At 42.1% G+C, this 16,807-nt stretch overlaps 1 long non-coding RNA gene across 1 annotated transcript; it reads left to right on the forward strand.

Annotated features, from left to right (window-relative positions):
- The first annotated feature begins 8,694 nt into the window (after nt 1-8,694).
- LOC135551589 (uncharacterized) lies at nt 8,695-11,366 on the forward strand. The gene is made up of 9 exons (XR_010457340.1): nt 8,695-8,834; nt 9,210-9,280; nt 9,368-9,544; nt 9,645-9,696; nt 9,779-9,865; nt 9,953-9,994; nt 10,063-10,236; nt 10,316-11,003; nt 11,285-11,366. It is a non-coding gene; the product is annotated as an uncharacterized LOC135551589 (long non-coding RNA).
- Nucleotides 11,367-16,807: the final 5,441 nt, after the last annotated feature.

Raw genomic sequence — 16,807 nt, forward strand, 5'->3', positions numbered from 1 at the left:
TGGCGGTGAGAGGAAGCGCAGTGGCCGGCAGCGGGAGGAGATTCATTCTGCAAATTTTCTCATCGATGAAACATTTGATTTTAATACAGTTTTTTGTTTCCAAAACTAGAATCTGTTAAGAACAGAGTGGACAAAATATTGTTGTTAAGGAGTGCAATAGTGAATTAAGCTATTGCACACGCGCACATCAGAGAAGGCTCTTGAGTGGCGCAGCAGTCTAAGGCACTGCATCTCCATGCTAGAGGTGTCATTACAGACACCCTGGTTCAAATCCAGACTGACCGTGATTGGGAATACCATAAGGTGGCTCACAATTGGCACAGCGTCGTTCGGGTTTGGCTGGTGCAGGCTGTCATTGTAAATAAGAATTTGTTCTTAACTGACTTGCCTGGTTAAATAAAAAAAAACAATAGGCTGTTGTTAGTTTGGCATCTCTCTCCATTGAATACAGGTGGTTGACGTCAACAACCTCAATCGAATATTTAAAAAATAATTACAATAATGAGATGTATCCACTAATGCAAAGAAAAGATAGGCGAGAGCTAACGCAACAGGTTAGGTGAATTAACGCAGCAGGTTAGGTGAGTTAACGCAGCAGGTTAGGAGAATTAGGTTAAAGGTAGTAAAGGGTTAGCGACAATGTTAGTTGTCAACAACTGTTGTCCCCGAGGCGACCAATAGATGGAGCGGAAGGCCAACTCTATATCGCCACAATGGTAGAAATATAAACAAACCATCCGTGGAGACAAATCATTAGTATCATAACACTGGTTTCACACAAAGGGTAACTGCCTACGTGAAGTGTCTGAAAGTGGGCGTTGAGAAATAAGTGGGGTTATTGAAACATAACAGCTGAGCTAATTGGGCAGATTGGTTGCCACTCAAGAGCGTTTTGTTTGGCTGCTTCCCTGTAGCGTTTTAGCTAAACTGGTTAGGATAACTAATGTATCAGGTTAGGAGAATGAACGTGGCAGCTTAGGAGAATTAACGTTGCAGGTTAGGAGAATGAACGTGGCAGGTTAGGAGAATAAACGTGGCTGGTTAGGATAACTAACGTATCAGGTTAGGAGAACTAAACTAGCAGGTTAGGAGAATGAGGTTAAGGTTAGGAAAAGGGTTAGGCTTAGCTAAAACACTACATAAAAGCAGCAAGCAGCCATGCAAAATGGTCTTGAGTGGCAACCAATTTGCCCAATTAGCTGTTAGGTTTCCATACACCCACTTATTTTGCAACCGCCACTTTCAAACACACTTCACATAAGCAATTATCCATGACTCGCTTGACACCATTACAGCATCAGATCAGCAGAGTGTACTATGAAGCAGAGGCGATTTCAGCACGTAAATCTGGGGGGGGCAAAAAATACAGAACACATTAATTGCACTATAACGGTGACAAACGGTGCCAACAAACTGTTAGGGCCTACATAAAGCTGTCCCAACAGCAGTCCCAACATCTTACCACTGCTACACCTGGCTATCAGCGGAGCCTTGTCTGGCAGCGAAACAGTTCATTCAGCCTCATTTACTGTCTTTAAAAAAAAATAGCTGATATGGCTGACTTACTTAAACAAATGTGGTTTCTAATGACAAATGAGATGTACAAACTATGGAATAAAGGGACGACAAGCAGATAAGAGGCAATCCGTAATTTTGATTAAGACATTCATGAGCGAGCTCGGATGGACATAGTCACTATAACTATTTTGTTTAGCACTTTTGAAATGTACAACAACAGAATTCAGAACATGGGCAGTTCTTACAGTGTTCTCCCTGTACACCAAGTCAGAACCGTAGGATAAATAAAGTGGGCATATAAGCAGACAATGAAAGCTCTTACAATATTCGATGATTACATTTCTCTAAAACAGGTTAAAGGCCACATGTGCACCACCAAGTCAGAATAGTAGGTGAAATTAAGAGGGGTAAATTGACTAGATTATTAGGGTGAGGCACATGGGCTACTAACATTGTTCTACACAATATACACTTAGTATTACTTTCTTAGCTACAGTATACATATCTCCCTGGCATATTACATCATTTATGCAGCAGCAATAGCATACAATACAATACATTTTTGGACTCAACTTGTTGTGCTGTGACCACTTGAACAAGAAGGTGGCGCGGCGATCCTTCGTGGGCAGATTTTGTCATCAAAGTCTGGCATTCTCTGGATTTATGGTGCTTTCAAAACAACTGGGTCTCTGAAAAAAACAAGGTCATGATGACGTCATTGATCTTCAGGTTGTAGCTTTAGAAAGAGGCCGGATTTTTCAATTCCGATTTGGATGACCGTTCAAAATATATTTTCCCAGTTGGAGCTTGTTTATTCCCGACTGCCCAGGTGTCTTGAACTCACTGAAGTCAAGTTTTTGCAATTTCGGGTTAACAGACATTTTCTGGGCACAGTTGAGATACCTACAATGTTGATTTGAAAATAATAAGTGGCACACAGATCCTTAAAAATTGTAGGATCAATTGTAAATTGTCACACATATGAAAAAGGCTGCAGACCCCCTGCTATAGGCTATATGAAGTCACCCTTGTGGAACGCGCATACTGTGTACTATGACAGTGACATTGTCTTGTGTGCTTACCACCAAAATTGTTGCTCTGCATTCAGAAATGTTCCTTGTAATGTGTGTGCCCAGCTAACTCATTTTTGTATTTGCATGTTCCCCAGGGAAGGGAAACGTTCTGCGAATATTGAAGCATTTCATCAACAAGGTGTTTCTGAGAATAATGAAACGTTGTATCAACGAACGAGGCGGATCGGAGAACATTGAAATCTTTTGTATCAACAAGACTGCTCCGATAATATTAATATTGTAGTACAGTAGCCAACGTAGAGGCGGCCAGCGACAGTTTATCCTCCGGCCAGCTTGTCTCTGTCTGATATTATTGTGTTGTCTAAGCAGTATCTGGGTGCTCATTATATCGACACTATAGCTAAATAATTTACCAATATTTAATGACGTTTTGGCATCAAGATTCATCTATTAGAATATATCATTGTAATTCAGGAAGATAGACTACAAGACTGATAGAGTGAGAGGTGGACATGCATTATAGCAGAGGCAGGTAGGCTACAGGTAGGGATGCAGGCAGAGGATGATTTAGGCCTACAGCAAGAAACACTTTTTTTTAACCCAACTAGGTAATCATTCATTATTTGCATTATCTCAATTATCATTCTGTCACGTGTGTTACAGCCTACAATTGGTATTGTATTTGAAGCCAAAAATAAGACATGTATTTTGTGGAAATGCTCTAAATAGTGGAAGAACCTTAAACTGGCTTTAAAAAGAGAGAATGCAGAGATCAGAAGAGAGTGATTTACTGCTGGTGGTGGACCACCAAAAAAAGGCAAAACTAATGAATTGAGTGACTTCCTGTCTGGAATAATAAAGCGCCAGCAACCTCTGGATGGTATACCAGACGATGACCAACCTCTGGCTGGTATACTAGACGATGACCAACCTCTGGATGGTATACCAGACGATGACCAACCTCTGGCTGGTATACCAGATGATGACCAACCTCTGGCTGGTATACCAGATGATGACCAACCTCTAGCTGGTATACCAGATGATGACCAACCTCTGGCTGGTATACCAGACGATGACCAACCTCTGGCTGGTATACCAGACGATGACCAACCTCTGGATGGTATACCAGATGATGACCAACCTCTGGCTGGTATACCAGACGATGACCAACCTCTGGCTGGTATACCAGATGATGACCAACCTCTGGCTGGTATACCAGACCATGACCAACCTCTGGCTGGTATACCAGACCATGACCAACCTCTGGCTGGTATACCAGACCATGACCAACCTCTGGCTGGTATACCAGACCATGATCAACCTCTGGCTGGTATACCAGACCATGACCAACCTCTGGCTGGTATACCAGACCATGACCAACCTCTTGCTGGTATACCAGACCATGACCAACGTCTGGCTGGTATACCAGACCATGACAATTTGGACAGTTAAGATGAAGAACTGAGCACAAATTGTACATATACCAAAGAAAGTAAATTGGTTACTTGCTTTGGTAAATATATTCAACTGTCTGTGTCAATCATTCTTCTTCTTTCATTCTAAGGACCATATGAGTTTATTTGTGCTTCTAACAGTGTTCTTTTTCCAGAGGAAAGGAATGTGAACAGTGTGGAAGAGCTAGTGCACAGTGAGTGTGTACCCTCCACATCTGCTATAGCATCCTGGAGAGAAGACGCTGCCACCACCTTTCAGCAGAGAACAAACAAGATGACCATGCATGAAAGTTATCCAGAGAATTTCATGAGCATAAAATAAAAATAAAATAAGAAATATCTGAAGGAAGAACATGAAATAAAAATGAGAATTCTACAGGTTGAATTGGATATGAAGTTGGAAGAGAGAGGTACAATCCCCAAAAAGATACAGAAATGAGACAATAGTGATTTCCAGCCATGGTGAACAATATGATATGTTAAAAATAAATGTTTTGTCATTTGGATATTCACCAGTGAGAGTATTTTAATCACCACAAACTACATTTTAAACCAGCCTTGGTTTAGTCAATCAATTTTGCTGCACACTATTTGCATTTTGTACAGAACAAACATTATTGAAGCAAAAATAAGCCATAATGAATACATTCCACATTTAAATGCATCTCATCTAGTTGTGCTGCAATGTGAAAGCAACTTTGTGTGCAAGTCCTCATTGGCCATTGCCATTGCCTGCCCCACCCATGGCCACATCTGCTTGATCCTGATCTTCCATGGGAGGAGTAGTTGTGCAGCACAGCTGTAGCAATGATCACCTTGCAGCATCTTCTTGGCTTGAAGCGAAGTGTATTGCGTAAACACTGGAATTGATTTTTCCATACTCCAAACATATGCTCGACCATCCCTCTCGTGCGGATATGAGCTCGGTTGTGTATCTTTGCTGCTTAGCTGTTGTGGGATTTATGTAATGGAGTGAATAAAAAGTTACTCTGACCATATCCTCTATCACCAAGTAGTAGTACACTATGTTGTCCTCTCCGAAACTGAGCACACAATGACGAGTTGAGAAAAATCCTTGAAATCATGAGTTGCACCTTTCCAACGGGCAACAATATTTGAAAACTTTACATTAGGAGTGCCTACACCCTGAACATTGATGGAAAACCAGTTCTTACAGTTCCTGTACACCTCAGCATCAGGAGTTGATGGACACTTTATGGGAACGTGACATCCATCTATACAGCCAATCACTCCTGGGATGTGCCCATATTCATACAATTGCACTCTATAGTTGGCTTGGCCAGTAGCATCAGGAAACTTGATGTAGACTCCTCAGTTCACAAATGGCCCTGCAGACTTTGGAAACTATTCTACACACAGTTGCTTCACTGGCACCACACAAATCACTAGTTTCACAATGAAAGATTCCAGATGCCAAAAACCTAAAGGTGATCCGAACTTGGAGAGAATTGGGTAAAGGCCTTCCTCTTTGAGAGAGAGGAAAGTCTAGGCTCAAGCAAAGATATTATCCCCAATGCATTTTCTTTGTACATATGAAAGCGGTCTCGAAAAGCTATTTCATCAAATTAATTCAATCGATTACTCCTATCCACAAGTACTCATCTGGCTGGCCTCTGTAGTGCATGTTGGACTTCATTTAGATATTCCAAATAGTCCATGCTCCCTCACAAACAATACTAAGCAGAAGTTAAATCTGTCTCTTTGAAGGATTCATTTAAGCTTCAATTCAGTCTTAGAGTAGCTCTAATCCTCCCTCTTGCAATCGGCTTTGTTTAATCCAGAACAGGCTAAATCTACCACTATTTTAAGATAAGTCTGTGCAAGTCGCTTTGAGTTAAGCCAGCTCAAACATGCATTTTAGTCTGGGACTAGGCTTAAACCTTGTCTGTGAAACTAGAGGTTACCCTATGTGTGGTAACCTAACCTAGACTGCACCGCCTTCTGTTTAATGAGGGGAAGGACCTCAACTTTAAGGCTTAGAATGTTCCCTGCACAGTATGGGTGGATTGGTAGTCTGGCAATTCTGCCAGAAGGGTCGGACCATCTTTTAATGGGGTGGGCTGGTCGAAATTGACAAAACAAAACTTAACAAAAAAATTATATATAAAAATACAATAATGGACTTCTGTGCTATTTCTCTGTTGTCGGCCACCCTAACAAGATGGGTCGGCCCAGTTTTCTGATTGGCTGAGCGAAGGTAGCTCAAATTGACATTCAAAGTTAAACGAGCATCATTAAAGAGAGTGAGACCTGCCATGACTCTGTCAGTCACTCATTCAGAACAGAAAAACAGAAAGGTGGTGCCGAAAAACTTAGAGACCCAAAAAAGTGCTTGACACCGACGCTGCTAAATGTGTGAAAATAATCTACTTATTTGCTAAAAATTCTGGTTCTGCTGGTCCGAGTGTTGTGTCTGTGAGAAATTACAGGTCAGATGCTGTAGTGCAGCTGAGGTAGGAAGAAAACAGACACGCACACTGACACAGATCATGTATTTTGGCCGTATATTGTATGAAATATATTTCATACCTACTATAGTAGGCTAATTAGGAAGGGAGATTCAGTGGAACATTTAGACACTAGGCTACTTGCAATATAGCCTAACAAGTTGTTAGATTGGCTTTTATAACACATAGGTCAGGCAATAGCCATCTACTAGACATTTAATCAGTGCCTTTTACTTAACATAAGTCAATATGTTTTACAATAAAGGGGACTGTCAATGTAGGGCCTGTCTGTGTATTTGACTTGTTTAATCAAATTTTTATTTGCTTCTGTATCCCAGTCTATTCAGCCCAACTAGTGGGTTTTTGAGCTGTAGAAACAAGTGACTCTGGTGTCAGATTACATTTACATAGCCACCAACACTGATGGCTGGTAAGTCCTGCTTATCTCCCGCTTATTTCATTCACTGAAAGGCCCGTCACTACTTGGCAGGAAGATTCACATACGCACGCTACACTGTCAAACGAAGCACAAAACTGGAAATCTATTCGCATCCACATAAACTAGTCCAGGCATTGTTCTTTGACAAGCACAGAAAGTTGTATATGAATTCTATAGAAGAAAACAGAGAGGGAGAGAGAGAGAGAGACTGCCAGTTCCTAAATGTAGCCATTGGCTGTGTTATACAGCCAAAAAAATAAGGAACTGTCTGTCTCTTTCTCTCCTTCTCTCACTCTGTTTCCTTCTATTGAATTATATGTAAACACTTAGCTAAGTGGGCGGGGGGGGGGGGGAAAACACTTGACATGCATTAATTTGAAATATGTATTTAGGCTGTTATAAGGTATTATAAAACTGGTTGTTTGGATCCTGGATGCTGATTGGACAAGCAGTGTTACAAGCTGTGTTGTATTGGCAGTCACAGACATACCTATGCTTGTTAACAGGTCCATCTGATAGTGATCACTGCGTCTCCATAAGAATATCATGTTCATGTTGCTTCCAAATCATCTCTTATATTTATCTCAACTTGCACTTTATTTCCCCTTGCTTCCAGTCTAGCATTTAGTTTTGTACAGTGGGGGTTAATAAACTCAGCAAAAAAAGAAAAAGTCCTTTCACTGCCAACTGCGTTTGTTTTCAGCAAACTTAACATGTGTAAATATTTGTATGAACATAAGATTCAACAACTGAGACATAAACGGAACAAGTTCCACAGACATGTGGCTAACATAAATGGAATAATATGTTCTTGACATGGGGGGAGGGGGGGGGGTCAAAATCCAAAGTAACAGTATCTGGTGTGGCCACCAGCTGCATTAAGTACTGCAGGGCAACTCCTCCTCATGGACTGCACCAGATTTACCAGCTCTTGCTGTGAGATGTTACCCCACTTTTCCATCTAGGCACCTGCAAGTTCCCGGACATTTCTGGGGGAATGGCCCTAGCCCTCACGCTTGAGATCCGGGCTCTTCTCTGCCCATGGCAGAACACTGACATTCCTGTCTTGCAGGAAATCACGCACAGAACGAGCAGTGTGGCTGGTGGAATTGTCATGCTGGAGTATCACATGAGGGAGGAGGATGTCTTCCCTGTAACGTACAGCTTTGAGATTGCCTGCAATGACAACAAGCTCAGTCCGTTGATGCTGTGACACACCGCCCCAGACCATGACGGACCCTATACCTCCAAGTCGATTCCGCACCAGAGTACAGGCCTCGGTGTAACGCTCATTCCTTCAACAATAAACGCAAATCTGACCATCACCCCTAGTGAGACAAAACCGCGACTCGCCAGTGAAAAGCACTTTTTGCCAGCCCTGTCTGGTCCAGCGACGGTGGGTTTGTGCCCATAGGCGACGTTGTTGCCGGTGATGTCTGGTGAGGACCTGCCTTACAACAGGCCTGCAAGCCCTCGGTCCAGCCTCTCTCAGCCTATTGTGGACAGTCTGAGCACTGATGGTGGGATTGTGCGTTCCTGGGGCCTGTTGCACAAAAGTAGAATTAAGACATCCGGGATAAATGACTCAGCTGAGCTCAATGAAGCCAAAACATGTGCGTCCAGGCTTAATTGGTTGCACAAAGACCAAGCCAGGATGAGCAGACACGGATTCATTAAGCCAGGTGAAACCAATCCTGGATAGGTGCGCGCTCACGGCTCACTCAAATAGACCCCGCCACAGATCACAGATGAACTGATTTACCATGGCAACTAGAGCCGCGTACTTTTCCCCGTCGGAAGCACAAATCCTCATGGAGGCATACGAGGAGGTAAAAGATATAATTAAGAAGAAAGGCAACACCGCCACAGTGATAAAGCAAAGAGAAAAAGCGTGGCAAAGTATTGCAGACCGCCTGAATGCGTAAGTAGTGCACAATTACACACTCACCGCTCCGCTGAAACATCACAATTACAATTCAAATATTTAATTCACATCTCCAAAAATGCAGTTGTACTGTAATTATGAAACGGTTAAATTATTAATTGAAATGCACTGCAGATATGAGTGAAATTGTGTAAAGTAACTCCATCACACTGTATAAAGCTATGATAAATATTTTGATATTTTTACTGAAAACAAGACAAAAATACCAAGTAATATTTTGCAGTGTGACTCCATTAAATGTGTGTGTGTGTGTGTGTGTGTGTGTGTGTGTGTGTGTGTGTGTGTGTGTGTGTGTGTGTGTGTGTGTGTGTGTGTGTGTGTGTGTGTGTGTGTGTGTGTGTGTGTGTGTAGATTAAACATGAACGGGCCAAAACGGACATGGCAGCAGGTCAAAATCAAATACAAGAACATTCTGCAGAATGGTATGGTCCCTGACTAATATTTAACAAAGCACAAGCATATATTGTACCCAGAAGGTGCCTGCTCACACATTGTCTGTACTGTTTTAGCAGTGAAAAAGAATACCCACAGACAAGGCACGGGTGGTGGGTCACCAAAGGCTGACCTTACCCCAGCAGAGGACATGGCCTTGGAGCTAAATAAAGGCAGGCCCGTCTTAGAGGGGATCCCTGGGGGGAAAGAGACGAGCATAGGTTCCTCCCAAGATGCCACCCGCTTCATTCAAGGTATGTCCTTCCATCTCTACATGGGATACAACCACATTCATATTGAATCAATTTGGACTGTCTGCCTTTGGTTTACCTATTGCCTTGCAGTGTCTCGCAGCACTGTGTTCCTGTTAGAGCCACCAGCACAAGCACCAGACGATGCTGATCCAGTGAGTACTCCATCAAAGGCATACTGTAGGCCTGGCATGTCTTGTCTACTAGCTTCAATATGAATCCGATTAAATGTGATAGGGTGAAGGCCCCAGTGCAGCAGCAACAGCACATGATGGAGACGATGATGAGGAGGAGACCATCTCTCTGGATTCCAGAAGGCATGAGGTATCATGTTAAGACTGTGAAAGTACTATTTACTCTACAATGGTGAGGAGTCCTCATCAAAATCAAAAAATCTAATTTATTTTACAGGACCCAGATGCTATACAGTGGGAAAACCAGCCTGGCAACATAGTGCGTATTAATAAAAGGACACCACATCCTGCCAAATTCCAGCTGCGCTAATTGTATTGTGTTCACAGAGCTCACAAGCTATCAGAAAGTTGTATGGCAACCACCTCCGGCGCCAAATAGAACTGGCAGACATAGACATTCAGTACAAGAAGAAAAAGATGGAAAATCTTGCACTGGAGTCCGAAATAAAAAAGAGGACAATTAGGAAACTGGACCTTGAAATAAAAAAACTTGAGAGGGAGGTGAGATATGCCTTCAATGTACACTGTATGCTAACTGTAACACAAATGTATTAATCATTATTTTTCTTTCCTCCCCCAGCTCCAAGAAGATGACACAGCTCAAAATAAAAATTAGGTATATTCTCGTAAAGTCAAGTGAGCCATGACATATGAGCTCTTATTGTGAGCACACAGGACGGTGGCATCTTTCTAAGGTTTTTTTTATTTTCCCAGCAATCAGTACAACCAAGTCATCGTTATAAGGCATCGCCCTCTTTTGCCCACCCCCCCAGCACCTGGTGTGGCCACTAGCCTATATGAAGGCCCAAAATTGTGTGTTCCTTTCTGCTCTGACAATGGCATGCCCATTCGTGCGAGATGTGGTGGATGAAGAAGCACTTGTGCTGAGGAGAGCCTTCAGGCGAGAAAGGGTCTTCAGGGACCGGTTGGACCCACTGGCCTTCCCTGATGACCATCTATATGAAAGATACAGGTTTTCTGCAGATGGCATCAGGTATCTATGCAGACTACTGGGTCCCAGGATTAAGCACCGCACTGCACGGAGCCATGCACTGAGTGTGGAGCAAATGGTTTGTGTGGCCTTGCGCTTTTTGCTAGTGGAGCCTTCCTGTACTCAGTGGGGGATGCAGAACAGCTGAACAAGGCCACAATTTGCCGCACAATAAGGAGTGTGTGTCTGGCTATCAAAGCATTAGCAGATGTCTTCATCTCCTTCCCTGGCCACAGAAGACTCTGTGACATCAAAGAGGAGTTCTATAGGATTGCAGGTAAGAGGATCTACAAATTACAGGACAACTGTTAACACATAGTAGGATACTCATTACTTTGTGTGACAGGTTTCCCCAATGTCATTGGTGCAGTGGACTGCACACACATAAGGATAAAAGCCCCCTCAGGTGCCCATGAGGCCGATTTTGTGAATAGGAAATCCTTTCACAGCATTAATGTTCAGGTGAACATAACTTTTTGATATTGTCCATTGACGAACACTCTGCATTGCCAGTGATGTGCATTGATTGGTGTAATATTCCTCATCTTATGATTTCAGATGGTCTGCAATGCTGACTGTGTGATCAGCAATGTTGTGGCAAAATGGCCTGGCTCAGTCCATGACTCCAGAATCTTTCGGGCCTCTGAAATCTATGTGCCTATCACAAGGTAAGCCACACAACCCCTATTTATAACCATCATGGCTGTGTCAAGAATATCACTGTGTTTATGAGGTAGTAATGATGAGATTTTGTGTTGACAGGTGAATTCTCTGGTGTGTTGCTGGGAGACAGGGGGTATGGCTGCCAGCCTTTTCTCCTGACACCTTTCACAGACCCCCAGGAAGCACAGCAGGCCTACAACCATGCCCATGCCAGGACCAGGGCCAGAGTTGAAATGACCTTTGGCCTCCTGAAGGCACGCTTTCACTGCCTTCACAAATTAAGGGTCAGCCCTGTTAGGGCATGTGATATTACTGTGGCTTGTGCTGTCCTCCACAATGTGGCCTGCCTGAGGAAGGAGAGGGCCCCCAGAGTGCCACCAGCCATGGACTGGGACAATCCGGCAATCTTCCCTGATGACGACAGTGGTCGGCTGCTGAGGGACCAATATGTGTTGAATTATTTTAGTTAGTATGTGTGCTTTCAATTTTGGTTAAATATGTCCTGCGGTGGCAGAGGAATTTGGGTTTTTTTGGGTTCGTTTTTTGACGAATTTGGCCTCTTATGATGTTTGTGCGGTATACTGTGTGTAATACAAGGCTGCAGGGAGGCTACTGCATCCATTCATTTGTCTGTTCAGTTGATGTGTATGGATTTGTCCTGCATTTATTTTAGTGTGCAGACATGCAGGGTGTGTTATATACAGACCTTTGAATGTGTATGTATCATTTTGTATATTATGCTTGGATTCTGTGCTTTCCATCTTGTAGAGTCACTGTGACTTCAGTTTCGAAAGGAGCTGATGGTTTACCTGCTTTGTTTTGTCCTTATTCAATAAAGGAACATAATGTTACACATTGTTTTTTATATTCATATGGAATGTGTATTTGTTTATATGACAGAGTACTAGGGCCACACTGAAGAAAAAGGATAAAGTCATACATTTATGAGGCTGGTTCTTTCTGCAGAAAAGCTACATATTGTTTTTACAGTTTTGATACTTATGACAATGTGATACTTAATATTCTGGCACATCAGCATGTCTTTGTTTATGAAACCATACTGAAGTACAATTTCACGAAATGCCCCACATCTGTCATTTTAACAACTGTCCTCCTTTAAAACAACTGGTTACAATATTATGACTTGTGTTTTTTTCCCCTCTGTGGCCCTAATATTCTATCATTTTATATATAGCCTTATAGTCTATGGGAAACTGTAAATTATCTAATGATAGCAACATCATCTAAAAATCATTTTTTATCCAAAATCATTGAAATTAATGATCACAAACGTTTAAATAATAACAGTGTGTCTAGTTATATGTGATAACAATGTATAGTGAGCAGTGAAATAACTATTGGTTTCCATTTGTGGTGACTGCTGACTGACATTAGGGATGAGATTAAATAGATCCTGAAATTTAGCCTGGTCTGGAGCAGGCTAGCTCCACAGAATAAATCTCCATGGTAATTTATACCATAACATATCCTCCTGCCCCCTATCCATCTTTAGTGCAACCGGATTACGGATCAATTGAGCCAGGATCACCAAGATATCCTGGCTTAATCCCTTATCCTAGTTTTGTGCAACAGGCCCCTGGTGTAACTCGGGCAGTTGTTGTTGCCATCCTGTACCTGTCCCGCAGGTGTGATGTTCAGATGTACCGATCCTGTGCAGGTGCTGTTACACGTGGACTGCCACTGCGACGGTGATCAGCTGTCCATCCCGTCTCCCTGTACAAAAATGGGCTATTATTCTTCTGGGAATTACCGATAGTGACGTGTTTTGATTTTACTTAAAAATTGGGTTTATATACGGAGAATCTTGGTCTTTCGCAATAGCGTTAATGGTTCAGTGGTAGAATTCTCACCTACCACGCGGGAGGCCCGAGTTCCGTTTCCAGTCATGGCGCTGGCTGAATTCAGAGTTTTTGATTGTAAATAATCTATTTGAATGTTTTGCCTGGAAAGTTATGGTCGCTAGTGTTTGTATAAGAGATAAATTGAACGTTTTCAATAGATTGTTTAGGTTAAATTGATAGACTAATTCAACTTAAAATAATAACGAAGCGAATTCTGATGCAAGACGATGTCTGTTCACTAAATTATCTGCTGGAATAATGTATTGAGAATTGGGTCGTATTTAAATTACTGTATCAATAGAGAAGACAGTTACCTAAGTTAAAGAAATTCTGAATAATAGCGGTGAGAGAATGGCAATGGAAAGTGGTTACCGAAATGTTTTTCATTCTTATAGATTGACTGACGCATGTTATAATTTTGGCGCTTGCGTGTGTTATTTTTAAAGAAATAGGATACATTTCATAAGTGTGGAGAGCAAAGAGGAAGTTATAAAGTTGGGTTTTAATCTTACGATAGAGGTCAATCACCACCTTCCGGAGACACCTGAAACCCCACCTCTTCAAGGAATACCTAGGATAGGATAAGTAATCCTTCTCACCACCCCCCCCCCCCTTAATGATTTAGATGCACTATTGTAAAGTGGCTGTTCCACTGGATGTCAGAAGGTGAATTCACCAATTTGTAAGTCGCTCTGGATAAGAGCGTCTGCTAAATGACTTAAATGTAAATGTAATGTAACACTGTCTAAGCCGTCTCACAGTACGGACTTTGCAATTTATTGCCCTGGCCACATCTGCAGTCCTCATGCCTCCTTGCAGCATGCCTTAGGCACGTTCACGCAGATGAGCAGGGACCATGGGCATCTTTCTTTTGGTGTTTTTCAGTCAGTAGAAAAGCCTCTTTAGTGTCCTAAGGTTTCATAATGTGACCTTAATTGCCTACCGTCTGTAAGCTGTTACTGTCTTAACGACCGACCGTTCCACAGGTGCATGTTCATTAATTATTTATGATTCATTGAACAAGCATGGGAAACAGTGTTTAAACCCTTTCAATGAAGATCTGTGAAGTTATTTGGATTTTTACAAATTATCTTTGAAAGACAGGGTCCTGAAAAAGGGACATTTATTTTTTTGCTGAGTTTATATGTAAGAAAGCCTGTCCCTTTAAGAACTCAGTGATAACTTCACATCTATCACAAGCTGGCACAGTGTTAAGTTAATTACCAAGTGCAGTTTGCAACCTATTGCTGTGAAAACAAATCTCAGTTTTTGGACATAATTTCCTTTCTGACCAAAAACTGAAATATCACATTTACATAAGTATTCAGACCCTTTACTCAATACTTTGTTGAAGCACCTTTGGCAGAGATAACAGCCTCAAGTCTTCTTGAGTATGACGCTACAAGTTTGGCACACCTGTATGCCATTCTCCCATTCTTCTCTGCAGATCCTCTCAAGCTTTATCAGATTGGATGGAGAGCGTCGCTGCACAGCTATTTTCAGCTCTCTCCAGAGATGTTCGATCGGGTTTAAGTCCGGGCTCTGGAGGGACCATTCAAGGACATTCAGACACTTGTCCCAAAGCCACTCCTGCGTTGTCTTGGCTGTGTTCTTAGGGTCGTTGTCCTGTTGAAAGGTGAACATTCGCTTCATCAGACCACATAATCTTGTTTCTCATGGTCTGAGTCCTTCAGGTCCTTTTTGGCAACCTCAAAATGGGCTGTCATGTGCCTTTTACTGAGGGGTGGCTTCCATGTGGCCACTCTACTTTAAAGGCCTGATTGGTGGAGTGCTGCAGAAATGGTTGTCGATCTGAAAGGTTCTCCCATCTCCACAGAGGAACTCTGGAGAGTTGTCTCAGTTTGGCCGGGCGGCCAGCTTTAGGAAGAGTCTTGTTGTGGAGACCACTGTGTTCTTGGGGACCTTCAATGCTGCAGACATTTTTTGGTACACTTCCCCAAATCTGTGCCGCTCTACGGACAATTATGTCGACCTCGTGACTTGGTTTTTGCTCCGACATGCACGTTTAACTGTGGGACCTTATATAGACAGGTGTGTGCCTTTCCAAATCATGTCCAATCAATTGAATTTACCACAGGTGGACTCCAGTCAAGGTGTAGAAACTTCAAGGATTATCAATGGAAACAGGATGCACTGGAGCTCAATTTCAAGTCTCATAGCAAAGGGTCTGAATACTTATGTAAATAGTTATTTATTATACATAGTTATTTTTAATACATTTGCAAAAATGTCAAAAAACTTGATTTCGCTTTGTCGTTATGGGGTATTGTGTGTAGATTGCTGAGGAAATAATATAATTATTTTAGAATAAGGCTGTAAATTAAATATTTTTGGAAAAATTCAAGGGGCCTGAGTACTTTCCAAATGCACTGCATATACAAAAGTACAAAGTGAGGAACATACAGAAATGGTTTGTCGAGATCGGTGTGGGAGATCTTGACTGGCATGCACAAAACCCTGACCTCAACCCCATCAAACACCTTGGGGGTGACTTGGAACACCGACTGCAAGACAGGCCCAAAATCAGTGCCAAACCTCACTAACGCTCTTGTGGCTGAATGGAAGCAAGTGCCCTGCAGCAATGTTCCAACATCTAGTGGAAAGCTTTCCCAGAAGAGTGGAGGCTGTTATAGCAGCAAAGGGGGGACCACTTTATATTAATGCCCATGAGTTTGGAATGAGATGTTCGATGAGCAGATGTCCAGATACTTTTGGTCATGTAGTGTGTATGTATTTGTTTTAACATTAGGCTATAGCCTACAAATAGCTATACCACGTAGTCATAGGCCTATTAGTCTATAGGCCTACTGCAAATAGTTTTTTTTCTCCCTCAACTGGCCGAATGGCGGAGCTAACCTTCAGGAAGTTGGTTCATTTTCTTTAACACCATTGTGAGAGCAGCACAAAGTGCACTCCAATCTCTTAAAATGAAATCTCATCAATATCTGTTGCCTGTCCCTTATAGTCATACTCATCACTTATTATTGTTAATAAAACCTCATTTCTAATGAGATTTTAGGATATTGATAAGGGAATTATGCTTAAAGGTAACGATTAAAGAATTCCACCCTGAAACGTAACTAATTAGTGATTATTAGTTTATGTAGCATGTATAATGAATGATTAAAGTACTAAACGTAAGTCCAATAAGGTTTGGTAGTGTGTGTGTGTGTCTAAGAAAATACAGAGAACAATTCAACAGTGTGTGATCCGATCTGACTAGAACTCTGAGAAACTTATGATAGGACATGGAGTCCTTTTTAAGGTTCCTCTAATCTTGGGGGAATGGAACTGTCGGCTTGGTAGTGATAAACAGTGGTGAGAACTCACCTACTGTTCGTGTGCATGTATGTGCATAGAATATCTACTGTTTGTGTGGAGGTATGTGCGTAAGTAGGGAGCAAGTTATAAAATGAATGTCTTTGTATTATGGACATCAGAGCGCGCTCATGAATAAACTACAAAGTCTTTGCCTAATTCTTATTAACCCTAGCTTACAACCTAGGGGGAATTGGTCAAAGCTTATTGATTGTTA

The sequence above is a fragment of the Oncorhynchus masou genome, chromosome 1, assembly GCF_036934945.1.
Source record: "Oncorhynchus masou masou isolate Uvic2021 chromosome 1, UVic_Omas_1.1, whole genome shotgun sequence".
NCBI lineage: Eukaryota > Metazoa > Chordata > Actinopteri > Salmoniformes > Salmonidae > Oncorhynchus > Oncorhynchus masou.